Source organism: Vicugna pacos, chromosome 17, assembly GCF_048564905.1.
Source record: "Vicugna pacos chromosome 17, VicPac4, whole genome shotgun sequence".
NCBI lineage: Eukaryota > Metazoa > Chordata > Mammalia > Artiodactyla > Camelidae > Vicugna > Vicugna pacos.
The window spans coordinates 30,679,799-30,707,155 of NC_133003.1; the positions used below are offsets into that span (position 1 = coordinate 30,679,799).

General features: G+C 39.6%; 1 protein-coding gene across 5 annotated transcripts in view; it reads right to left on the minus strand.

The window, feature by feature from the left end:
* Nucleotides 1-27,357, minus strand: part of FHIT (fragile histidine triad diadenosine triphosphatase) — a 1,244,593-nt gene that overhangs the window by 1,192,908 nt on the left and 24,328 nt on the right. For 3 of the 5 annotated variants that reach the window (XM_072941591.1, XM_015236553.3, XM_031686353.2), the window contains one exon: nucleotides 17,178-17,226. The gene's annotated coding sequence lies outside the window, so the exon portion shown is untranslated. Of the gene's footprint in view, nucleotides 1-1,602; nucleotides 1,697-17,177; nucleotides 17,227-27,357 lie in introns of all 5 variants that reach the window. The other 2 variants (XM_031686352.2, XM_031686354.2) reach the window with 1 other exon arrangement.

A 27,357-nucleotide genomic window follows, 5' to 3' on the forward strand; every position in this document is an offset into this window, starting at 1 on the left:
GGGAGCGGGAACAGGGAGACAATGACCTGAAGAGATTACCTCCATCCCCAGAATCCACTATAACGAACAAACACCCTGTGTTTAAACAAGGGGAACTTGCATCTCTCAAAAGGCATTTAGATACATTCACATAACTGGGAGTGAATCAAAGAACTCTAGAAAGAGCAGTACATTTCCCCACTGACACAGCTGTATTGAAAAATCAACCCATGGCTCTAAGGGAAATGAGAAAACACAACTGGTGATTTCTAGCATGGCATCCAATCTTCATTTTTGTGATCCCTCAATTCTCAGTTCAAGTATAAACAGACTTCTTTTCCCCTGAAGTAGGAAAAGGATTAAGTAGGCAGGATGCTTTCTAAGTTCTGTGTAGCATATGTTCATAAGCTATCTTTTTGTAGCGTTTATGGATTCATTCTGGAGTAGGGTTAAGCCGGAGCAAAGTAATTTGGCGTGCTTGCATTTGCTTTATCAGGAGAAGCAAGTGCAGTCTGCAGGGGCCACCCTGACCTGAGTGGCAAAGAAGCTTCCTGGAACCCTGATGGGGATGCTGATTATTTTCCTTACAGGGATGCTCAAGCTGAGCCATCTTTGTTGCAAAACAGTAAATGAGCTTCATGCAAATTATCCTCAGGAAAGTGGTGGCCCAGGGGACAACAGTGATCATTATCATACGAACTTAATTTCTGACCAACTTCAACAATCACCCGGCAATATCTGCCCTGCTACATAACCTCAGGGTCAGCATTCCAATCCATCCCAGCCTAAGGACCACATTCTGCAGCAAATGTGCTTTCCAAATCTGTACATCTACTTCTAATGCTGTATCCCACACAATGGGATGCAGTACAGCCCTTAATGATGATGTGGTGGAAGAATTTTTAATGTACACAATACAATGTTAAAAGCAGTATGGAATGTTCACAATGCAATGGAAAAAGCAGTATGTACAATGTTTCTGAAGACATATTTACATAGAGAACCGACTGGAAAGAAATATGCCCAAATGTCATATGTGTTCATCTCTGGGCAGTAGAGTTATGAGCAATTTCTATTTTCTTCTCTTTTGCTGACCCATTTCCCAAATATTCTAAAATGCAAATGTACTACTTTTGTAACATGAATAAAGATACAGACTGGTAAGACTGACATCACCAAGATGGCAACATAGGTTGTTCCTGACTTTGCTCTTTACGAGAAGAACAACTAACCACTATTCAAGAACACACCACTGAGAAAATCCTAGAACATGGGGGTGAGGCTGAAGCACCCCCTTGTACCTCCTTGTACCAAGAGAGACTGCATTAGAAGGTAAGAGAAGTGGTGACACATTGACTACATTGTCTCTCTCCTAGGCCAACATAGTACCATGTGGAGAGGTCTCCCCTGAGTCTCTGGTTCCTCCAATGGGAAGGAGAAGACAGGGGGTACAACTGCCTCCCCAGCATTCTTTGTCATTTTACAGGAGCCCCTACTCTAATCTCACACCACAGAGATTGCAGGGGAATCTTTGGGGCTCAACCACTAAACCTGACTGTGAGAGAGATGGGGGGAGGGGCTTGCAACAACTGGCACAGTGATCTTGGCAGACCAAGTTCATACCTGCAGTACCCAAGTAGTAATCTGTGGGTTCGTCACCAGTTGTGGGTTCTGGCCAGTAGAAGTTCCACCAAGATGGAATGAATTACTCAAGACCCTGCGGAAAAGTCAAGAGAGCAAGAGGGAGTCAGGAGCCAACTCCACGAACCTCTCAAATGGCCCCACATTTATTGTGTACAGTCAAAGGAGAAATCACAGTTGTGTGATGGAATGCAGGAATTTAGGGAAAGACAGGGTGGGATCTAGATTGTAGAGTCTGGCTCAAGGTCAGAAGACCCTTTATGTTTTGGTAAGTGTTGACATCAGCGAGCCTTACAGCTTATCAGGGTGGAACGTCTGAGAAGAAGCTGCTTAACATTTTTCTTGGACTCAGGTGGCTGTACCTGTCTTAGGTTGCCCCCCTCTGGGGGTCTTACCCATCACTGGTTAACCAGCCTTCTCACCTCTGAGTCTGCAGCTTTTTATAACTTGTTTATCATTCCAGCCCAAGACTCGTTCCTTTGGGGGCCTACAGTTTACCTTTCATGGGAAGAGGGGAGCAAGATACATTCTTATAGATATGTTAAAGCAGACCACCAGCCCAGCCAGTTCCTTGCTTTGGAGATAGAATACTATCTAACAGCAGGCACGCCCAGCGCTTATAGCTGAGGGCCTGGGTCGTTGCTTTGCAAGGAGCAGAGTGCTATCTAAAACCTCAACTGTGCAAGCAAGGCAGTTACTAAGCACATTTGCTCTTCTTTAAGGAGACAAGCGGCTGGGGTCTGTTACAATCTGTTAACCCAATCATGGGCTCCTACAGTAATCCCAACCAGATGTTCTGCGCATGTACAGTACCAAGTAGAGGGCACACTTTGACCACACTTTGCATTGAACCCAGTGGAATGCAGATCTGCCTGACGCTCACAAGAGGAATTTTGCCAGCCCTAAAGCCCAGTTTGCCCACACCCAGGCAAGGAACTGACTCACTGCCCCACCTGTTGAATAGAGTATCTTCTGGCCCCACGTAGCCAGAAGGGCTGGAGAAAACTCCTGGAAGCTGAGCCGCCCGGCTGTGCTCAAGCCAAGAGGTGGGCAAACAGAGCTCATTGCCACCACAGCAAAGCTAGTACCAGGCAGGAGCATTACCAGGCTATGCACAAGCAGAAGGATTAATTCAGAGCCAAGGATGAGGGTAGTTCATGGCCCCTCCCAACCAAAGAGCTGGTCTGGGAAACTAAGAGGACTCCCCAACCCCCGCCACCTCCAAACCAGGCAAGGATGCTGAGACATAACCCCATCCACTGCGGAAAGTGTTATTGTGCTACATCTGACTGAAACTGCTGGAGATAATTCCCAGAAGATATGCCACCCAGCAGCACTTGAGCCAAGAGGCAGGCAGAGACAACAGTCTGAAGAGCAAAGACCATGGCCCCATTCAGTCAAGAAACTTGGGATGCAGGTTGGCTTCAGTTAAGATAACAAAGAGCTCTAGCAGCTTTACAGCTGCTTCTCCCAAATGCACCCAGGCAGAAAATCTAACTCATAACCCTGCCCATAGCTGAATACAGCCATCAGCCTATCCAACCAGGGAATCTAACCAGAGCGCATGGGAAGATACATAGCCCATTAAATAGCTCTATGCATACTCACGCTTACACAGGGAGCACAGCCAGCAGCATTCCCCATCTGCAGAGGAAACTGGCCACCTCACCTAACCAGACTCTGGGCTGATGCAGATCCCCAGACAATCTGCTGTACAGATCCTAGGTCCTGTCCTGCTACCCTGCCAGGGAAAGGAAGCTAATTCATGGCCCCATCTACTACTGAATATCAGTCAGAACCAGCCAGTAAGCCTGGTTCAGGCAACTGTGGAGACAATCCAGTAGCTTCACTTGGGTAAGGAACCAAGCCAGCAGCTCTGTCTAATTGTTCTCAGCCAGAGGCACATCCCCCACCCCTATTCTCAGAGCTCAAACAGTTGCCTTGTCCAAAAAAACAGACCATAACAGCCGGCCCCACCTGCCCAAGGATGTTATTAGCAGACATACGCAGAAACCCAAATTGAGCTGACTGGTGAAAAACTGAGTCAAAGAAAACCTATAAAGTCCAGAAGAGGAGCCCAATTACTCAAATGAGCAGATACCCAGGTAAAGAATTAAGGATTGTGAAAAATCAAGTAAATATGACACCACCAAAGGAAACTAATAAAGCTCCTATAACTGATCCTAGAGAAATGGAGATCTATGAACTGTCAGACAAAGAATTCAGAATAATCCTCTTCAGGAAATTTAGTGAACTACAAGAAAACACAGACAACTAAACCAAATTACAAAAATAATGCATGAGCAAAACAAGAAGCTCAACAATCAAAAAAAAAAAAAAACCCTGGAGTTTGAAAGTATAAATAACTGAACTGAAAAAAATCAATAGAGTTTCAAAAGTAGACTCGACCAGGCAGGAAAAAGTATCAGTGACCCAGAGGACAGGACATTGGAAATTACCGAGTCAGAGGAACAAAAAGTCAAAAGAATAAAAAAAGCATGAAGGAAGCCTAAAGAAATTATGAGACATAATCAAAAGAAACAGTGTTCACAGTATGGAAATTTCAGATGGAGAAGAGAAAGAGACATAAAGGACACTTAATGCAATAATGGCTGAAAACTTCTCAAACCTGAGGAAAGAAATGGACATCTAGATCCATGAGGTCTAAAGGATCCCAAGTAGGTTGAACCCACACAGGGCTATACAGAGACATGTCATAATTAAATTATCAAAAGTCAAAGACAAAGATAAAAATTTAAGAACAGCAAGTAAAAAGAGAGAAGTTACAGACAAAGAAACTCCCAAAGGACTATGGGCAGATTTCTCAATGGAAACTTTTAGGCCAGGAAAAAATGGGATGACATATTAAAAATATTGAAAGAAAATAAATGTCAACGAAGAATTCTATACCCAGTGAAGCTGTCCTTCAGAAACAAAGGAAGGATAAAGACTTTTCTGAATAAACAAAAGCTGAAGGAGTTCGTTACTACCAGACCTGCCTTAGAAGAAATCCTAAAGGGAGTTCTTTAAGTGAAAGTAAAAGAATGCTAATTAATATCATAAAAACAAAAAAGGTAGTATGAATCTCACTAGTAATGATAAAGTCACAGTTAGACTCTGCAATATGGTAATAGTGGTGCATAATTCACTTAAAACTCTAGTTTAAAAGTTTCTTTTAAAATAGTAAAAATTACCACAACCACAATAATCTGTTATTAGTTATGCAATATATAAAACGTTATGGGGAAAAGAAGTAAAAATGTAAAGTTTATGAATTTTACTAAGGTTGTTATCAGTTTAAAATAGAGTGTTATAAGTTTAAGATACTTTATGCAACCCTCATGGTAACCACAAGGGAAAATCTTGTAGTAACTACACAAAAGAACACAATAAAGAAGTAGAAGCATACTGATACCAAAAATATATCAAAAGACAAAAAGCTATCAGAATTGGAAAGAAAGAAGTAAAATTGTCTCTATTTGCAGATGACATGATTTTATAAATGTAGAAAATCCTAAATACTCAACTCAAAAATTATTACATCAAGTCAGTTAATTGTAAAGTTGTAAGACACAAAATTAACATACAAAAATTGCTAGCATTTCTATACACTAACTCTGAATTTTCTGCAAAAGAAATAAAGAAATCAATCCCATTTACAATAGCATCAAAAACAATAAAATACTTAGGAATAAATTTAAGCAAGGAGGGGAAAGCTCTCTACTCTGAAGACGACAAGACGTTGATGAAAGAAATCAAAGAAGAAACCAATAAATGGAAAGGTATCCTCTGTTCATGGATTAGAAGAATCAATACCATTAAATGTCAATACTACCAAAAGCCATCTATAAATTCAATGCAGTCTCTATCAAGATTCCAATGACATTTTTTACAAAAGTTGAAAAAACACTTTTAAAACTTATATGGAACCACAAAAGACCCAGAATAGTCAAGAAAATCTTGAGAAAGAACAAAGCAGGAAGCATCACACTCCTGATTTCAAGCTATACTATAAACCTACAGTCATCAAAACAGTTTCTGGCACTAGCATAGAAACAGACAAGTAGACCAATGAAGCAGAATTGAGAGCCTAGAAATAAACCCAAGCATATATGGAAAACTTATATTTGACAGGGAGCCAATAATAGTCAATGGAGAAAAGACAGTCTCTTCAATAAATGGTGCCAAGATAATTGGATATTCACATGTAAAAGAATGAAACTTGGCCCATATATTACACCACCCAAAATATTTAACTCAAAATAGATTCAAGACTTGAATGTAAAACCTGAAACCATGAAACTGTTAGAAGAAAATATAGAGCAAAGCTCCCATTCATGTGTTATGTTAATGATTTTTTAGATATGACACCTAAAGCATAAGAAACAAAATAAAAAATAAAAAAGTAGAAATATATAAAACTAAAGTTTCTTCACAGCAGAAGAAACCACCAACAAAGTGAAAAAACAACCTATGGAATGGGAAAAAATATTTGCAAGCCATGTATCTGATAAGGTTTAATATCCAAAATATATAAAGAACTCATATAACTCAACAGCAAAGATCAAACAATCTAATTAAAAAATGGCGAAGGACCTGATCAGACATTTCTCCAAAGAAGATTTATGAAAGGCCAATAAGTACATGAAAAGATGCTCAATGTTACTAGTCACTAGAGGAAAGCAAATTAAAACCATGAGACATCAGCTCACACCTGTTAAAACAGCCATGATCAAAGAGATAGGAGACAACAAACGCTGACACAAATGTGGATGTGGTAAAAAGGTACCTTTGTGTAAAGTAGTGGGATTGTAAATTGGTATGGCCATTATGGAAAACAGTATGGAGAATCCTCAAAAAAAAATTGATCTACCATATGATCCAGCAATCCACTTCTGGCAATATATCCAAAGGAAACAAAACACTTACTTGAAAAGACATCTGTATCCCCATTTTTGTAGCAGCATTATTTATAATACCCAAAACATGGAAACAACCTAAGGACCCATCAACGGATAAAGGAGTTATGGGTGTGTGTGTGTGTGTGTGTGTATATATATATAAAATATATAATAATGAAATGTTATTTCACCATAAAAAAGAGGAAATTCTACCATGTGTGACCACATAGATGGACTTTGAAGGCATTATGCTAATGAAATAAGTCAGAAAGAGAAAGACAAATGACATATGATTTCACTTATATGTGGAATCTTAAAAAATTAAACTCACAGAAAAAGAGATCAAACTTGTGATTATTAGAGGTGGAAGGTGGGGAGAGGAGAAATCGAAGGAAGGTGGTCAAAGGTACAAACTTCCAGTTATAAAGTAATACTAGAGATGTAACGTACAACATGATGACTACAGCTAACACTGCTGTATGATACATAGGAAAATTTAGAGAGTAAATCTTAAGAGTTCTCATCACAAGGAGAATTTTTTTCCCTTTTTTCCTGTTTTCCTTTCTTTTCTTTTTGTTATATCTATAAGAGAAGATGAACGTTAGCTGAATCTACTGTGGTAATCATTTCATAGTATATGTAGATCAAACCATCATGCTGTATGCCCTAAACTTAGTGACATAAATCAATTATTCATCAATGAAACTAGAGGAAAAAAGATATAGACTGGCATTTACAAAAGGGTTTTTCATCTGCAAAACAAAGAAGCATTCCCATTAAAATAAGATAACTGACCTGCACCATTGAGAAAGAACTACCATCTATCTCACATTCAACTTTGTTATTATCACCATCATTAACTATTTCTTAAGTATGTGCTGTATGCAGTACCCTGCAGTAGGCATCAGCATTCAACTAATAACTCAGGTAGTAACTAAGTTATTTACATCATTGGGACTCTACCAGTGTTATTAAAGTTACAGAACCTAAAAAGCTGCATTTAGCAGGGGTTTGATCTATCCACCTGCCCTGTATTCCACCTTCTCAGAGAATCTCTCCCAATTCTACGGAATATGAGTAAATAGAATTAAATAGGCAGCCAGGCAGGTGGACCTTGTGCCCAGGATGCAGCTGACGCCAAGAAAGGTGGGCACCTGATCTACATTAAGCCATTCAGACACATTCTCCCAGGAAAGAGGAATTGAAATGTGGTAATTCCTGTTAGTCTCTATCAACCTCTTGAATGGGGCAGAGGGAGCTGCAGGGGCAGTCAGGGTGAATGGCGCAATGCAGACCAGAGCAGCCAGAATGCAGGGAGAAGCAGTGGCAAGACACTCATTGTGCAGCTCCCAAGATACTCACTGAGTTTTAGGATAAAGACACTGAGAGACAGTGTGGAGCAGACGTATTTATCCATTTACCTGTCCTGCTCCTGTTACCTCTTCAGGGCCAACCACTTCCTAGTCCAATGCCTTAGGAAGCTCTCAGTCCAGCCCACTCTCAAATCAGTAAGCTGTCCTGCGGTCTTACAGCAAGTGCCCCATCTTTTGTTGTTTTTGTTGCTGTTTGTTTTGTTTTTTGAAAACAAATGATTCCTAACACACAGTTACAAGGATCAAAACTATGAACCCTCTTTCCCCATTCTGTATGGCTGATTGCCCCACCTTGTCCTTCCTTTACATCTTTAGATCTCAGCTAAAATGTCATTAATTCAAAGAAGCCCTCCCAGACCACTCCATATGACGTCTGCCCTGTTTTCCCTCCTGTTGTTTCCTGTATAGGACTTAGCATAACTTTTAATTATGTACGCATTGTTTGTTTAATAGTTATGTTCTGTCTCCCTCCTTAGAGTGTAAAATCATCAGCAGGGCCCATGCTTCTTGCACCTCATACCACACATTCCTGGCACACCACAGGAAGTCAGTGGCATTGAATGCACAGGTTAGTCTAGTATATGAGTACATATTCATTCATTCAATATGCAAATAACCACTGAGCAGTTAAAATTTGCAAGACTTGGTCCTTTCTCAGTAAGGTACTAATGATTCAAAGAAGGACACTTAGGTATATATGCAAAGACAAGAACTATCACACAGCAGACACAGCTGAGGGCCTATCAAACAGCCATCCCCTCTTCTGCCTTACGGGTAAAATCCCAGTTTTATTATGGCATCTTCCCCCCACAAAGCCAAATGCCTAGGGAAGGTGAGACTATCCCAGCTCAGGGGTAAATCCTGATTACTTTAAACCAGAAAATGGGTTATAGCTGCTCAGATATCCACACTTTGAGCCCCTAAGGCAGGGGGCAGGGACAGGGCCAGGGCAGCCAGAGCCCTCACCCACATCCTTAACACACACCCACGCGCGCGCGCACACGCACACCCACCACCTCCAAATGTGAGTAGCCTCTTCTGTTTACTTAATTGCTGACCAAATGTTACCATTTTCTGGGTATACCATGACAAGAACAAACTTAGATTGGAAAGCACCAATCTAAGCCAATCAAAGTAATCCCATCCCATGTGATATAGGAAGGAGTACGTAGCTGAACTCAGCCAAATGCAACCCTAGAAGAAGCCTGCTAGAAAGGTTACAGGCAAGGCCCCTTGCATTTAAGAAGGGACATACAAGAATAGACAGTCTGTTATGCCAAAGGACGCTACTGTATGTGCAGGTGGCTCCCCAAAATGAAGCAGCCATCTTAGAACCATGAGGCAAGCCAGTCTGATGACCAAGTCAACACAATGAAGATGGCAGAGAAAAAAGACCAAGAAATGAAGACTTTAATGACATTGTTGAGCCAATGAATTAACAAAATCTGGAACTGCTTCCCTCAAGATGTCTTCTTCCTTGAAATAACTCATTTTCCTTATTCTGATGGGTTTTATTTTGTGTTCAAATGTAAGTCAGCAGAAAAATTCACAAAATAATTGACAATGCTCAGCAAGCTGTCAACAGCTTACAGCTCAAAATCCTCTCTCTGCTGCACAGTGACAACCATCAAAGGCACCCTGGTGGATCCCCAGTTGCTTGGTACCAGGGAAAAGTGGATTGAGGTTGGATTCCAGACACTCAGCACCAGGATTCTGTAACGCCTTCCCATCAATCATGTCACCCATGAGGCTCAGCAGGTAGACATGGAGAAAGTAGGAAGCTTTTTTCTTTTCAATTCCCTTATTGTTTAAACCATTTTGAGTACAGTTTTTGATTATTTGCAGCCAAAACCATTTTCACTGATAAATCTATCTTCACATAATTAGCAGCAAATTTATGTGACCTTCTTTGAGCAAAAGACTCAGGAGAAAATGGTATAGAGATTCATAATTCTGCCCAAATTCCTCCAAATCTTCAGATAATGGGTCTTAAGTGAATTTTTCACAAAAAGGAAGACAACTGAGATGTGAGGAAAAGTATTAACCATGTGATCATCTGACATAGTCTCTCCATCATGAGAGTTATAAAGCACCCCACAAATGCTGATGCATCTCCTTGTCTCAGCAGTGAATTTGGGGCAGCATAATTTAAAGGTATCAATTTGTACATTTTTGTTACCCCTCCTGTGTATATTTTCCCTCTTTTTTTTTTTTGTTTTTATTGGGGGAGGGCAGGTAATTAGGCTTATTTATTTATTTTAAGTGATGGTACTGGGGATTGAACCAAGGACCATATGGATGCTAAGCATGAACTCTACCACTGAGCTATATACCTTCCCTCTATTTTTCCCTTTCTTATCTCAAAAACTTTGACAGAGTTTGCATTCCCTTTATTTTAGGGGCATGTCCAAAAGCAGAAAGCACTCAAAGGTAATCTACAACCCTCAAAAATCCAACCCTCACTAAGGATTTTTCTTTCAAAAGCCTAAATTCATGGTGCAAGACATCTGCAGAAAGGACAAGGATAAAGACAAATTTGGATTGTTCTGTTTCATTTAAACAATTCTGTTTCCTTTATCTTGTTTAGGTGGAATAGGGCTTTCCAGATACTGGGGAGAAGCTGAAGGCTTTCCAGTTCCTTAAAGTAGTGGAGGCTGGCCCCCATTCCCTGGCAGAAACTCTAGGGAGGTGACAGGTCTTTTGATAAGGATTGTGAAGGGGATGCTGGGAAAATAAATATTAGGGCCTTCAAGCTGCAATGAAAGATTCCAATCTCCTTTGCACAGACACAGCTGGGCCACCTGACACTGCATGGACAAGGAGCCTCCCAGGGTGACCAGTGTGGACTAAGAATCACAGGGCCTTTTCCTGAATATTCTATGCTAGGTCAGATCTACAGTACTTTTGCATCAATGACACTGAGTAGAAACCCTAAACACCACTGGGATAGAACTTTCCAAATTTAGAGGAAAAAAAAATGCAACTAAGTGTGCATGCATGCACGCAGTGATTAACACTCATGCATGCAATATTCAAAACAATTCTTCAAAATTAAACCTTTAATTCAGAATGCAAACTATGTTTGTATTTTTAATTGGCTTGACATGACATGTCCTCATGAACTCACAAAGGACACCACACTACCAGGCCAAGTTCCCACTAGTTATTCAATATATTGCAAGTCCTGCTGCCTTAAGAAAGGAAAATTAACTAGAAGACAGTTCCATAGCTGGTAAATATATTCAAAACATTCAAATAAAAGGCAATAACAGAATGCCTTTATTTTAATTTTCTCTAAATAATGCCACACCCATTCATGAAAAATGACTGTATTTCCTTCAATGTGCTAAGAGTTAATACAAATTTAATATAAAGAAAAGAAGTGCCCTATATGCAAGCCACTTTAGTTGAAATTCCCAAACAATACAAAAGCATTTTCAAGTCACACATGGGATATGAAGTGAAAATGTTCTTTGAGGAGATCTTCTCTAATAATACTTACCTACTTCAGAGGGTCCTGGGAAGCTCTATTAACACCAACAGAACACTTTTAGATCTTCAAATAAAAGGACTATAGAAATGCAAAGCATTATTATTATAGTCCTGAAATAATTTCACACCTAGGGATGAGAAAACCCCAGGCCAAAATTTACTGCTTCTCTACTGCCTGATAAACAAGAAATGCCACAAACACGAGGGGAAGGGGGAGGACGGAAATCAAACAGAACAAAGACATCAAAATTTCTCCTTTACCTGAGCTTTGTATTCCCCCTAGATGTCACTTTTGGGGACTCTCAGAAAAAAAAAAAAGTGAGTCCTTTTAAGGTCAGGTTAAGTACAGGAACAGTGTTCTTATTGCTTTTATACCAGATAAAGCAACCACCAACTGAGCTGAAAAAAAAATTACCTTGTCCACTTCTACAGGGCACAGTTCCTCCCAAAGCACTTGCCAAACTTAAAAATGACAGGATAAATCATTACCTGAATCACCCACCAGTGTGATCTCACCTAAGAGGTCAAAAAGTAGCTGCTTTAATGGACACCAGGATTTCTACTCAGCTACACAGAGAGCTCTGTGCAAGGCTGTCATTTGTTGTTGCTGATGGAGGTGGCAGTGATGATGATGGTGGTGGTGATGCTGATGATGATCGTGATGGTGATGATGGTATTATGGTGATGATAAGATATGGAACCAAAGTTCTCAAAACCTGCTGATCAATGGAATCACCTGTGGAGCTTTTTAAAATACAGATTCTTGGTCCCCTTCTCAGATCTACTGATTTTGAATCTCTGAAGACAGAACTCATTTGGGGTTTTTTTTTTTTTTTGGTTTAGGGTTTTGGATTTTGTTTGTTTGTTTGTTTTAATGTAGCCATTAGGATAACAACTGAAGTGACAGTGTTTGTAAATGTCATGATTAAGATGCAGGCTTTATAGGCAGAGTGGCTGGACTCTAAGCCCAAATCTAACCCTTATTAACTGTGTGACTCTGGACAAAATACTTAGTCTTAAGCCTCAATTTTGACATCTATAAAATGCAAATGCCATTAATATCTACCTACCTCATAAGGTACAGTCTAGGAAAGAAAGTAAGCAAAATTTTAAAAGCAAAGGCTAATTCCAAGAAAGACAAAAACTTGTATGTTAAAGAAAATATTACCAACCAGACTAATGTGACAATGTAAGTATTACATACTGATTTAAACAAAAATTGTGATGTATGTTAAGAGGCTGTGCGGATTAAAAATGGTAGGAGTGGGGAGTATCAAAGATCTACTACTAAAACTGATTTATCAGCAAAGAAACATATAAGCACATTATTTAGAAACAAAGATAAACAGAAGTATCAAAGTTGAAAGTTGCAATTTGTGGGGGGGTGGTCAGAAGAGAGGGAAAAAGGTAGAAGGAGGGGGTAGGTGTGCAGTTTTTCAATATTTGCTTTTTAGAGCTGCTTTCTTCAAACAATGTACGTATATTGTTTTAATAAAAACAAAAATGAATTTTAAAAGATAATTCACAGTATGTGTAACATTGGATGTCTCTATACACTAGGATTCACATAAAGTTTTTCAATTTACCAAAACTGGCTTCCTTAAAAACTGACTGATAAAATCCCTCCAACTATACCACCAAAGTGTCTAGTTCTTGAAAATGTACAGTAAACACTTACTATGTCCCTGGCACACTGTAAGTCTTGGAAAGACATTGTTGAGAATGACAGAAAGACACAGAAAGAAAGACGTTCCTTTGTGCAATCAAGGTCACAGCAGGAAAAAGAAAGCACCTTCACCTGAACATTTAATGAAGGGTGTGGGCAAGGTTAAGGGAAACCAAGACGAGACAATGAGTACTGTGGAGTTAGCAAAAATAAACTGTTACTGCTCCAGACCTAAAGGGACAAAGGGAAGGTGCAGTTACTAGATAAAGGAAAGAGCTGTAGATGCAGAAGAGAGGCCTCCAACAGGAACAGTGGCCTTCCTTGGAGGAATCTGGCCACTGGCAACCCAACCTGCAGTGCTGCAAGGAAGGCAGTGGCTAATATTCAAACCTCACATTCTTAGATTCTCGCCTAGTGCTTTCCACTGGCTAATCCAGTGGAAAGCCAGAGAACAAAGGAACCCAGGAAATACTGACAATAGAGGTTAACCTCCTGTGACACAGAGACTTTCAGAGGAATGAGAGCTGGGGGCACAAATAGAGAATTCCAGCACAAGCATTATGCAGAGTTGTTATTATTTTTGTGTTTTTTTTTTCAACTTACCTCCCTTTCCTACTCAGCCTCATAAAACAAAATCTCAATTTTTCAGTCTGTTTAATAAATACATATATGGCATGATAATGATAACAGTAATGATACATTGATGTTATGCAGCACTTAACAATTTACAAAACACGTTCACATACGTTGTCTTCATGTCATCCTCCAAATAGCCCTATGAAGTACAGAGGGCAAGGGTTATCCTGAGTTCACAGCTGAGGAAACTGAGACCTGAAGAAAAGTTAGACGTCTTGCCCACAGTCGTAAAGCAAGCAAGCGGCAGAGCCCAAACTGGAAGGCATGTTTCCTAGCACTTCAGCTAAGGCTGTTTCCACCATACAATGCTGGCCTGCTATTTATTCACAGTAGGAGTGCAAAATTGATGTCCCTGTGAAAAAATCATTAACCAGCTTTGTTCTAGGCACTGCACAGGACACAGAAGTAGTCAACAAACAAGACACAAGGGGAAATAAAGCAACCTTGCCCATTCCATTCTCGAGAAACCACAAGCAATACTAGAAACCTAAGTAATTGAGTTTTCAATCACACTTTACACATCATTGAAAAGAAGGTGCTCAGTAGGGCAGGAAAGGTGTTCAAAAGAGGAATAAAAATTCAAGGGAAAGTAGAAAAGTATTTAAGGAGTTTTGTTTTGGGATGCTGGGGTAAGTAGAAGGAATTCACAGTCCCTTCACAATCCCCATGCCACAAAGAGACCGAGCCCCCAGAAACTGGAGGGAGGACCTCTCTGCTTCTCTTCTCATTTCCAACACTATCCCCAGATATGCACAAATCCTTTGAGAGCTTAGAAAAGCAGCCAAAAGTGACACCTTTTTTTTTTTTTACCAAACACAGGAGTAGTGGGGAGCCCAGCAAAACAGATCATTTTTGAAATACTGATTGAGAACTCTTCACCTTTTATAACCTCCTGAAAAATGTTCAGCTACTTATATATCATGGAAGAAAGTCGTGAATAGCATTTTAATTGTAAACCTCTTAGCATACATCATTTTTTCCAAATCTAGCACCCTAATGTGTAAACTCCTCTACCAGTTAGGGTTCTATGACTGCAAGCAACAGAAACCAACTAATTTAAGAAGGATTATGGCAAGGAAACTGGAGGCTCAGCAAATCCATGGCTGACTGGAAAATATGTCTTGAAGACCACAAGTGGCAAAGACAGGCATGGAAGCTAAGAAATGCAGGCTGCTATAATGGTCTCGGGCAGGTACTATCAGAGCAGAATGTCCATTGGGAGAAAGGAGGATCCTTCAGCTCAGGATTCAAACTCCAAAGACAAAGCACCCATTTAACCAAGCTTGTGGTCACACACCCATCCCTAGGCTGAGTGTAGGCCCCTAAGCAGAGCCCTTGGATACAGTTCCACTATTCTCATTACTGGAAAAGGAAATAAAGTACTGTTCGAAAGGAAAAATGGATACATGACAGGAGTAAAAGGGCAGGGACGGGGAGTTCCTCTAAACTTATCAAGGCTTTCTTCAATAGTTCCTTAACCTAACTAGCCAGCAGTAGACCACTCATTTCTTAAGACTTTATTAATTAGTAGTTGCCCACACGCAGCGAAAGATACTGTCTACCCTGATGCCTACAAAACTTCAACCTGACAACTTTTTGTTCAGAGGCTCATGTCTCTTATTACCTGAAAGTTATTATTTGATTGCTAAAGCCAAAGTAGAATTCACCCTTCTTAGGTAAAAACATGATCAGTTTTGAAACATTATCCTGATGCTTCAAAAAAAGAACAGACTTCTCAAAATATCTAGGAATAAAGTCAAAAGGATGCTAATGCTGTTGTCAATGATGATGACGACGACAGTAATGTTAATAAGAGCAACAGCAGCTAATATCTACTGAATACTTAGCATGGGCCAGGATCTAGCCTAAGTCCTTGACACTTAGTAATTCATTTACTCTCCACAATAACCTTAGGAGGAAAATTGTATCATTATCCCCACTTCACAAATTAGAAAACTGAGACACAGAGCGGGTTGAATCACTTATCCAAGGTCCAATAACTAATATTAAGCCAAACCTGGACTGAATCCATGTCTGACTCCACAATACCAGAATAACGAAGGTTTTCCACTGACAGTAGAGGAACTAGATTATACCAGAGTGAAAATATTCTACAAGAGGAATGAGCGCACCATAGCTGCACCTGAAGATCACAAGGTTCTGAAGACTAATACATCATCACTAACTCCAACCACTTATGAGAATTTATTTCTAAATTCTATCAAGTACTGCTTTATCCCAAGATAGGGCTCAGTGGTTCAGAGATATGTAAGTCACATGGCTGAAAATGAGAATTATCTACTTTTTAAGACAGTTTTTTCTTCACTAGTGGCCAAATGTTACAGAAAAATCTCAAGCCAACCAGCTTTCATGCACCAGAGTTTAGTCATCCCAAAGCAAATCCTCAAAGTACTGTTTTTATAGCTCATGTTTTGATTATTCAAAAGGGTTTTTTTTCCAATTTCCCTGTTAAAATTCTTATTCACCCTCAAAATAAACATTAAAAATTCAGCCCCAGAAGTACATTTGTCATAAAGTTAGGTATAACTTAAAATATAAGGTAAGTCAAATGGCTTTTCAACTTTAACTAAAGTGGTCACGGTCATGACTGCTGTAATAAAAATGACAGGAAAAAAACCTAAAATTGTCAAAAACATAATTGATGATGAAAACAAATGTAAAATTATGGCATATTTCACCCTGGCCACCAAAGACTCTTGATGAAACCACAGCCCTATAATTCCCCAGAATGAATTCTTTAAATTAAAATACTTCATGCAGAACAGAAATTAAGCAATGAATCAAAGAACAATGCTGTACAGAGGTATGTTTATAAATATATCTTGGAAAGAGGAAACAATTACATTTTTCCATGTAAAAACCACCTCGATTGTAAAGTTTCACAGGAGGCTGAATAAGTACTTTTCCCATTGCTTCGAACTTGGAAGTTCATTTCCTGTAACTCACTTAGAGTCCACAATGACTGCGTGGAGTAAAATTAGCTACACCAAACTGGCTGGCTTTCCTCTTTCTACAAAACTAGCTCCTCCACGCACCGGCACAACTGACTTTCATGATAAATTTCATCCAAGCCAATTGAAATGCCACTTTGCATTTTATCTTAAATGCTTTATTTGGCCAGCTGGTTTTACTTAACTATTGACCATAAGTGTTACGAGCGCATTCTTTTCCCATCTAGCATTAATCTTAGTAAACTTAGCTCCATTGGAATGTCTTAACTGCTGAGAAGAAAGCAAAAGTCAGCAAGCATACAATTGCATTTGGCTACCCTCAGCACATCATTTTATTTCCTCCTGCTCTCTGCTAACTATTGCTCAGCACTTTTGCCTATGAGGGAGGACAAGCAGGTGGTTAAGGAAGTCGTCCTGTCAGCTATATCTTTAATCCGAGTGTTTAAATCTTTGAATAAAAGAAAAATCAATGTTGTAAAGGCAATGTTTGTCAAGGCCATGTAATAAATACACTTACCTCTACAGACTGTTCTCAGTGGATTTCCCTTCTTTGCTGAGCTTCAAAGCTACAAAGAGATAAAAACGAAAGCACTGAGTTATCTGCGAATAAAACACCAAACGTTTTCTCTCCATGTCTCTAAGTAGAATTTCCAAATACCATGGCGTGTGATGCTAGCCAAATAAATGGCTGATAAAACTTGTGCCTCATACCTCCTGCACAAGAGGCCAATGAAAGACATAATCATAAACTGAAAACGGCACACACGTCTACCCAAAATTGAATCACACAAACCTAGCCAGATCTACAGTCAAATCTTTTGGGATGTGAACTCTGCAACAGAAGGAACAACTTATAAAGTGCAGAGAGCAAAATCAAATTAACATTATGCAGCATACTCAATCTTACCAAGCATCTTATTTCTTATATTGCCATCTTTCTTACACATTCTATTTCCATTTCCCTAAAAGTTTTACTCGGGGGAGGCTATTTCATTTATATATTGGGAGGCCCTCCCAATCCAGACCTCACCCCTTGTCCCTATGAGTTTATGTGGCCAAACTTACAGATAAAATCCCCCTTTCACTAGGTAGATTATAGCCTTCTCTCACTAGAGAGAAACACAAAACAGAGGAAGGCACACTTGTCATTTCAAATTAAATCTTGACATGTTAAATAAAGCTCCTAAAACATACAACGTGCTGACTACACACAAGTCAATATGATAGGAGACGTGGTAAATTATACTTGTTAAGCAATAGTAATAACTTAAGGTTTCAAGAGGCTAATTCCATAGCAGTCCAACATTTCTCATATACTGACGCTATAATCAAAAATGAATGGAATACGCCTCTCTCTCTCATTTGTAGCTAGGTCCTAACATCTCTTAAGGTGCAGTAGTTGGGAATGGTCAACTACTCCATGATTTTCCCATAGTTATTTTTTTTTCTTCAATGTCCTAAGTAACTGCTTTGGCCCCTGCTGGGCTATTTCCCTTCATATCCCCCTGTCCCACAATAGAAACCATTACCACTGATTCACGACCACCAAAGAACACCACCAAAGATCAAGGTCTGACTTTGGGGCTGTGACGTAAATCTTGGAGCATTAATGCAGGAGATAAGACCCCTCCATGCGAGAACATCAAAAATTTTCCTTCCCCCATGTTATGTGGGCTACAACAGAGTTGGGAGGAACATCACTTGGGGAAAGACTAGATAAAATAGTATAATATTACATTTTGTAAAATCAGATTTATGGTCTGACGATGTAGGGAATGAGCTGTATCACTTTCTACTTCACATAGACAAGCTAAACAAAATATAGCTCAAAAGAAAGGGAGAAGACCAATATGAAAAAGATAATGAATGCAAATTTTCCATAAATAAATAAAAGCAAATCTACATATAGATACAACAGAAGGAAACCACAGAACACCAGAGATAGAAAGAGAGCCTTAAAGTTAACCAGAGAGGAAAAAAATATACTGTCTGCAAAACACTTGTCATAAGCAAAAATAAAAGCAAGACGGCTGTGGAATAACACGTTCTAAGTTCTAAGAGGGGAAAAGTTCAAGGAAAATTCTATAGCCATGCTAAACCGATTATCATTCAAGAATGGCAGAAATAAGGACATTTTTCAGGAAAAAAAAATTGTTTCCTGCTCACAGCAGTTCACTTTTGCTGAAAAGAATACAAAAGATATACTTGAATAAGAGGAATTGATCCCAGGAGGAAGGAGTGAGGAACAGAAAGCAATGGTGAACAAGTAAATTAGGAAGTATGATGGTAAATCTAGTAAACTCAATAATAATTAATGGGTATTGGACAATCATTACTGAGTACGGGCAATCTTAGACATGTCCAAGTGTGAAGGGGAGGAAAGAAAATAGCAACGAGAGGACAAAGGACGGTAAGAGTTTCTTTTTACAGTTTGTAAACAGAAAAAATCTGAGCATGTCAAGGTAATGAGAAGATCCAGTTGAGACTAAGAGGCTGAAAGCAGAAGAGTGAGAGCTGGTAACCAGTACTGAAGGTTACTTCCCAGAAAGTTAAAGGGACAGGTGTTGGGACTGGTCCCAAAACAGCTTTGGTCTCAACTTAGTCATATAATGCCTTGTGATAGGCATGCATGCTACCGTCCTAAATTATTACTTTCTCCCATGTGTGTGTTTTATGGCCTTAATCAGTGTTTAAACTCTTTAAAACCTACGGCTTTTATTGCTCAAACCAACTCCACCCTGCCCAGGTATTGTGAGCCCCAGATTCCATACCAGCACTAAACAGTCATTCAATAAATACTTGTTAAATAAAAAAGTACAGCTGACCCTTCAACAATGAGGTTTGAACTCCACAGGTCCACTTATACATGGATTTATTTCAATTAATCTGTACTACAGTACTACACAATTCGTGGTTGTGGAATCCACAGAATCCTGGACACATACACACACAGGTAGAGTGCTCACTGTAAGTTATACATACACAGATTTTCGACTGCTCAGCGCCCCTTACCACTCTTTGTTCAAGAGTCTACTACATGAGTGGATTCTACAGTTTTTGTATTTCTGGTACCCAGACGTGTATCTGAATATGTGTGCTAGAATCTGAAGTAAGAGCAGGTTAGGATCAGAAAACTCATGCTCTAGTGCCCAAAGTATTTACCCCTGGACAAAAGTCAGGAATAGCCAGCCACTGAAACTAGTCCTCTCTTTCCCATGTTTGCTTTGACCCCAAAAATCCAAGGACCTAAACTTCTACAGGCCATGAAAACGCTTTGCCTGCAGCTAGTAATGCATTATAACTTTTCCCACTCCCTTCATGCATAATTTACACCCATTTGTTCTAGAGGTGGGGGGACTGTGTAAGCTTCATATGACCTCTACAAGACACATACTAGATTTAAAAGAATCCAGTGTGGGGAGGGTATAGCTGTGCTAGAGCACACGCTTAGCACGCATGAGGTCCTGGGTTCAATCCCCAGTACCTCGTCTAAAATCAATCAATCAATCAATCAATCAATCAATCTAATTACCTCCCTCCTCTGCCAAAAAAAATTAAATCAAAAATAAAATAAGTAAATTTTCAAAAAAAGAAAACATTAAAAAAAATAATAAAAGAATCCAAATAGGTTGCAGAGCAACACAGGCCAATAACACACTGATTTATCTTGGTGGTTTTTCAGAGAATAGCTGCTCAGAAAGTTTTTTTATCAACTTCAAGCCCCTCACTCCATTACCCACCCCCAGCTCCCTTAAAAACTGGTCTGAATTTAAACAAACACCTTTCTCAAATATAGAAACCTCCTGTGATTGTGATTCATCTTTTCCCAATTAAAACCTGTATCTGGGAACCATCCAACCACACCTTCCTTTAAGTCAATATTGCCCGGAACTGAGGGATTTGCCTCCATTGTTGCCTTCTGCAGCCCTCACTTGACTTGTCTTGACTGCCACATTAAAGGGTTGGTTATTGACCTTTAAGTCTGTAACAATTATCTACACACTGAGGAAAGAAGTCTGTTCATTCAGGAATGAAGACAAGACATAAGAATGAAGACACTGAATAAATTCAGCCCTCATTTCTGTTCTTACGCCACGTTCAGTGAGCTGTTACTGCAGACAAATTACTGCAACATTCTTTCAAATGATAGTAAATTTGCAGCTAAGAGAAGATTCTTAAACCTTTTTCTACATATGGGTGAAAACTAGGCAGTTGGAAAACATAGCCTTCGTTAAATTACCTTATAATAAATGAGTATTTTAAACACATGGAATCACTTGAGAATCTGCATACTGATTTATAAACCCTCACAAGAAACAGCAGAAAAGACCCCTCAAAACCTGACACCTCTCAGATACATTCCCAGAAGTTTTATTTCCATTTATATCGATGTATTTTTAGAGTATTTTCAGAATTTGTGAAACTGATATATTTAAAGTTCGGGGGGTGATAAGAATATTTCTTAGTTTTGTTAGTCACATGGATAACTGATCTATATTGTGAAAATGTAAGTGACACTCTTTCCACTAGACCCTAAGTTCCATGAAGATACAGACCACATCTTCCTTGTTCCTTGTGAATCTACATCCTCTAGGATCTGGCACATAATATACACTCAAAGAAATTTGCTTAATAAAGGACTATTATAAGTTCGTATTGCTATTAAAACTGAAAACTGAGAATTCTTGAGGTTAGTTTTTTATTTTTGTTCTTTTTTTCCATTTTCTTAATTTGTAGTCTTTCTTTTATAAGATGAAAAGATATCTCTCCACAGAAGTCTACATTCTGTGGCCTGAGACACACACAAACACATACATACACACACAAAACACAACACAACTCATCCTCACCACACCTGTTCAATGCTGTCATATTTGCCAGGCACTGGAAAAGTAAATTTGCAAGTAGCATGAGCCTGTAAAATCATTAGGTGACATCTGAGGAGCAGAATATCAATCAGGCAATAATTAGCATCGTAACATTCAAACAGTTAGAAACAAATCAAATTCTATGCAATGTCGGGGAGCATGACCACAGCTGGGTTGGCACCCTGGCTATGGGAAGTCAGTAGCTTTTTCTAACCACCAGACAGGGCTGGGAAGTACCATGGCTACTCTATTCCTAAGAGGAGACACTCTGACAATGTGACATTTGCACAGGGATGCCCTAACGTGGCCCCAGTATGTTTTCTTAGAGTGAGATGACATTTCAAGTCAAATAGCTCTGCTCCCAATAGCACAAACCCTCCCCAAACTCTAATAACCTGAACTTCAGAAAAAGAGGTTCATCTCAAAGAGAAACTGGGGTTGTATAGACATAACGTTAAAATAATCAATTTCTAAGATCAAACCAGATATTCAGTGTTTAACCTCATTCATTATTTCGTCACTGCATAGACCTCAGACAGCCTTAGTATGAAAAAAAATAGTTCTCATTTAAGCAAAACCCTGTTCCTGGAGTATCCATACCGGATACTTTTCAATGAATACTGAATCCAGTTACAAAACTGTGCTACCAAGAGGTGCAGCCAGTGTCAGTGCACTGTGTCCTCACCAAACCCCTGCTGCCTGGAACTGCTGTCCACATGCAAGTCCATCCAAGGATGCAGGGCTACTGCTGTCACTGCTGCCTCCAGCCTATCTAAGGTCACCTTTCTCACATAGCTGGTTCATTCTAAAGGAAGAAACAGAAAGGTTGGAAAACACCAATTCCCCATTTGGTTTCTGCAGTTGCCTATGTGGCTTGGGGAAGTGACCTTCAAGAGGAGTCCAGGATGAAGGGCCCAACCTCCAGCTGGACTGCCCCAGCCCTCAGGGTAAATGCACTGCCTCTACCACGTGGCCTGCATGGTTTGAATCTGCTTCCACCCTAAGCCAAGGGTAACTGTTCTGCCAGGCCCCACGCCACTGCAGGGTCAGGCAGCAGCCTGTTCTCCTCCTGGCTCCTGGCCCAGTGCTTGGATGGCCCAGCTACGTCACTGTGGAAAGGGAGTCTGGTTGTGCCCTCCTCTGAACTCTCCATCTGGAAGATTCTCTGGCCTCCTTCCCTCTCATTTTTAATCTGACAGACACTGCTGGACAGGGAAACTCAGCGCAGACCAAAGTTCATCTTCCCTTTCCCGTTTCTTGGCTAGCATAATTGCAGGGGCAGAACGAGCCTGGCATGGACCATGATGCCAGGAATTAAATGAGGGTCCCTGACCACTGGACCACATTAGTTGTGCCTTCCAAAGTCTTAATTAGTCCTCCTTTGCCTGGCACACCCACTTGCCTTTGGAACCCAGAGAGGTAGCCGGGTAAGATGCCATGCTCACAGCAAGTATTCAACAAAATATTGGTTGAGAATGGCGGTCACAAATGCCTGCTGGCTCACAGCTTTGCAACAACAGTCAGTTTTGAGGTCTGGGCCCCAGCGGCAAGCTCTCTGCTTCTCTTTCTAATGCAGACAGTTCTAGCAGTGATATTCTGAGTGATATTCAGCCACCAGCTCAATTTGGAAGCAAAATGATCTTAACAAACAGTGGCAGGCTGTTGACAGACAGGCTGTTGAGCCTGGGGACCAAAACAAAGGACAAAAAGAAAAAGAAAGGAAGGGTTGATGGCAAATGGAAGAGAGGAAAATGAACAATGCAAAAAGAATTGAGCAAGGTTACAGGATGAGATACCTCAGTTCTACAACTCTGAAATGAGCTGAGAAAGTAACAACAGACTCGGGGATAGAAATGATAGGGAAGGAAATCACAGAAAGGGGACAAAGCAGCATCCTTTGGAAACTTTGGTGCCGGGACAGACTCAGGGCTAGCAGTGGAACAGATTCAACACTAAGTAACATTTGAAAGGTTTCAAAAGACAGTGAGTCTGAATTCTGTCTTGTTTTGTCCCTCTTGCACTATAGTGACATACCAAAATCTGCGATTTTTCTAAGAGGACATTGACAGATACAATGGAAACTATGAATATATTTTTTTCCCTCTGCATTCATTATCTCTGGCCCTTATCCACAGGCCTATTGCAAACTAAATTGGATTTTGGATCACTGGTACTGAGGCGCTGCAATTAATTAACAATAGAAACATAATATTTATACCCAGGCCTAACAACATCAGACATTTAAACTATTCTGCCAGTCGGGCAAATTCCATTCAACAAATTTTCATTTTAATGAACATGACAGGCCACAGTTTACATGATAGGCCAAGAAGCAGAACAGAGCTGATCTCCTGGCATGTGCTTTCAAGGCCTGGCCATGCTCAAGGAGAAACAAGCTGGGGAAATTGTCAGAATAATAGAAAGACCAGATCCCCAGTTCTGTACAGACAGACCAAGGACACATATCTCCCAGCAAAGATGTTAGTATGAAGCTGTCCTTCTTTCCTGTGCAAGCTCAAAGTGAAACACATACCACCCCTTATGATCCACTGGATAATTTTTCTGTCTTTGGGTTGCTGACAATTTCTTTGGGGTACTAAAGTCCCTTAGTCCTTCCTAATTAAAAAGTGATAAACGTTTTGCAAGGCATCCAATAATGTGCAAAGCACACAAGAGTTGGAACTGATGCAGCTTTTCCAGTTGGCACAAGACTGGCCTTCCGTATTTTGCCAGATGGTGTATCTCAGTAAGTCCCCAATCCCTGACTCAAGTGAGGGGCATTGTCAATACGATGCTGAAGCAGAGACTGTTTAAATGCTATCTTATTTTGCATTATACTAACAACCAAGGGCCTAACATTTTTTCTTGCTGAAACTTTCACAGTTAAGGACGTTTTCATTTTCCATGACTCATCATTCAAGCAGACAGAAGATGGTACATACAAGGAGAAAAATTCCATCCCCATAAGAACCATGTAAATTTGCAGAAAACCAATGTCAAAGACCAGATCTCCCAGCCTGATTCCTGTCACTCCTCTGTGGGTTACTGGTCTAAAGGATGCTGGATAACATAGTGCAGATTTCTCCAAACCCATCTACACTATCCCAAAAATGTGGATATAAAGGACAGAGATGAAGATAAAAGATTCAAAGAGAGCAAGGCAGTTAGAAAGAGGCTTAACAGATATGAGAAACATAAACTGAATAAAAAAACTGACAATAAATTGTCAATGGGAGCTCTGCTTACTGGAAAGCTCACATATTTCCATTTCTCATATTTAAAAAAATCTTTATCTTAGCTTTTACATCAATTCAAAAGAATTGAAATTAACATTCCACTTTAAAAGTAAAGACTACTTTGGAATATGGATTTGGTTCATGGGTTCCAATCTCAGCAACTGAAATAACCACTTTCACAGTGATCTGTCTTCAAGCTGCGGCTCTGAACAGATCCAAAATGATAACCATGCTCCATGCCACCACTAGATGTGATCATGATACTAGAACATTAAGTCCTGAAAGGATAACAGCATTTCCACTATTACTACCATATTTACAGTCAGTAAGTTTTCAGTCGAGTCAACAACATGTATGTAGAGTTTGGACATGCACACAAACACAAGTTATAATAACAATCACGTTTTTTAGTTCTTTACATGCAACCCCTCACATATAACACTATGAGATAAGTACTATTATGATCTCAATTACATACGGAGGAGAGGGCAATTAGAGTTAACTGATTTCTGTAAGAGGAGAAGTCCAAGATGACCGGCAGGTAAGTGGTAAAGCTGAGATGCAAAGCCAAGCCTGCCTCCTTTCAAAGCCTGTGTTCTGCACAACCCAGTGGCATATGACAGCATCCACAAGGGAGACAGCATGAAGGAAGTGATTCCTTTCGGCTATAGTCAAAACATCTTTTAAATATCAGGTATAAAACATTTCCAGCCCACCAGATGCTTATTTAATTTTGAAAAATCCATTTTTATGAAACTGCGCTTAGAAGAGTTCCATGTTTGTTAATGCCTGGCTATATTCTTGAAAAAGTATAGTGAAAAGATACATTTCTTAAAGACAGGAAGAAAAACAAGACCCTAACAAGACCGAATTGAAAACGTTTGACAGAACACAAATGAATAAAATCTGTAACTTTAACATGCCTTTGCGGGAGGCATGTACTAAAACGGTCATACCAAAATACCAAATTCAGAATACAAAAGATTTAACATGCTTATTGTTGTAAACAAAGGCACTTGGTTAAACAAAAGTTCCATCAAAGCTTACTAATCAAATTCAAGTGAACACAAAGTAAAGGGTTATATACTTTCTGCGGTTTCAGTAATAGCTAATCTAATAATGGTAAATGGAGGGTTATTGTTGATTCCTTTGCCTCTGTTTCATAAATTAGATAAAGCAACCTGGCAGTTACAGTACTTTAGTTTTATTCGACTAAGTGATTTTAAAGCTATCTCAAAATATAACGAAGTCATGACTTGAATGACTGCTGAATTGTGCCTTGCTTTTTGTCCATCACCACATTAGTACTTTTGACCAATGATAAGTAAAAAGCTTCCTGTGAACCAAAACTACTCTATAAGCTCATTTATATACATAGAACGGACGATTTAGAAGGCAAAGTGTCACTGAGATAGTATTATCTGATGTTCCACTGCACCAGGACCCAGCTTATAAAATATAAACAAGAAGAGCAGTCAAATGTTATTATTTCTTCTGATCTAAAATCCAGGAATAGTAGAATTTCCCTAGTTAATCATTTTTCATAGCACATTTCCAATTTTCTACTACAGTTTATTGATCTGGAATACTAAAACGGTTCCCTTCCCTGGCTAAAAAACACACAAAGCCTGTGCCCTGCATCCCATGGGGACACACATCCAAAGGCACCATGGTGGTGGTATCTCATCAGGCAACTAAGGGGTGGTAACATGAACCAAGGCATTTTCCTTACTGAAAGAATGTTCTGGACTGGATAAAGAAGATGTGGTATATTTATACAATGGAATACTACTCAGCCATAAAAACCGACAACATAATGCCATTTGCAGCAACATGGATGCTCCTAGAGAATGTCATTCTAAGTGAAGTAAGCCAGAAAGAGAAAGAAAAATACCATATGAGATCGTTCATATGTGGAATCTAAAAAAACAAAAAACAAACAAACAAACAAACAAAAACAAAGCATAAATACAGGACAGAAATAGACTCATGGACAGAGAATACAGACTTGTGGTTACCAGGGGGGTAGAGGGCAGGAAGGGATAGACTGGGATTTCAAAACTGTAGAATAGATAAACAAGATTACACTGTATAGCACAGGGAAATATATACAAAATGTTATGATAAATCACAGAGAAAAAAATGTGACAATGAGTGTGTATAAGTCCATGAATGACTGAAAAATTGTGCTGAACACTGGAATTTGACACAACATTGTAAAATGATTATAAATCAATAAAAAATGTTTAAAAAAAAAAAAAAGAATGTTCTGTGTGAATCTCTGGCCTTTTGATAACAGGAAACACTTCCCGAGCCTCTGCACTTGGAGACAAGGCTCAACACCTGCAGTTCTGAGAGTGGATAAGTTGCCCTTCACAAAAGCAGTCTATTTTCCTGCATTTTCCCCCCGTGCCCTGATACAGTTACTTTCAATTACCCTGATAGCCCAAGAAGAAAAATATCCCTCTCTCCATATTTCATTCACATAATAAGAATCTGCAAGCTGTTCTGTATGACAGATGAGGACTGTAAGCTGAAGCAACTTGTTCCGCCTGTCAGCCTCCAAGAACCGACAGCAATGAGATACAATCGT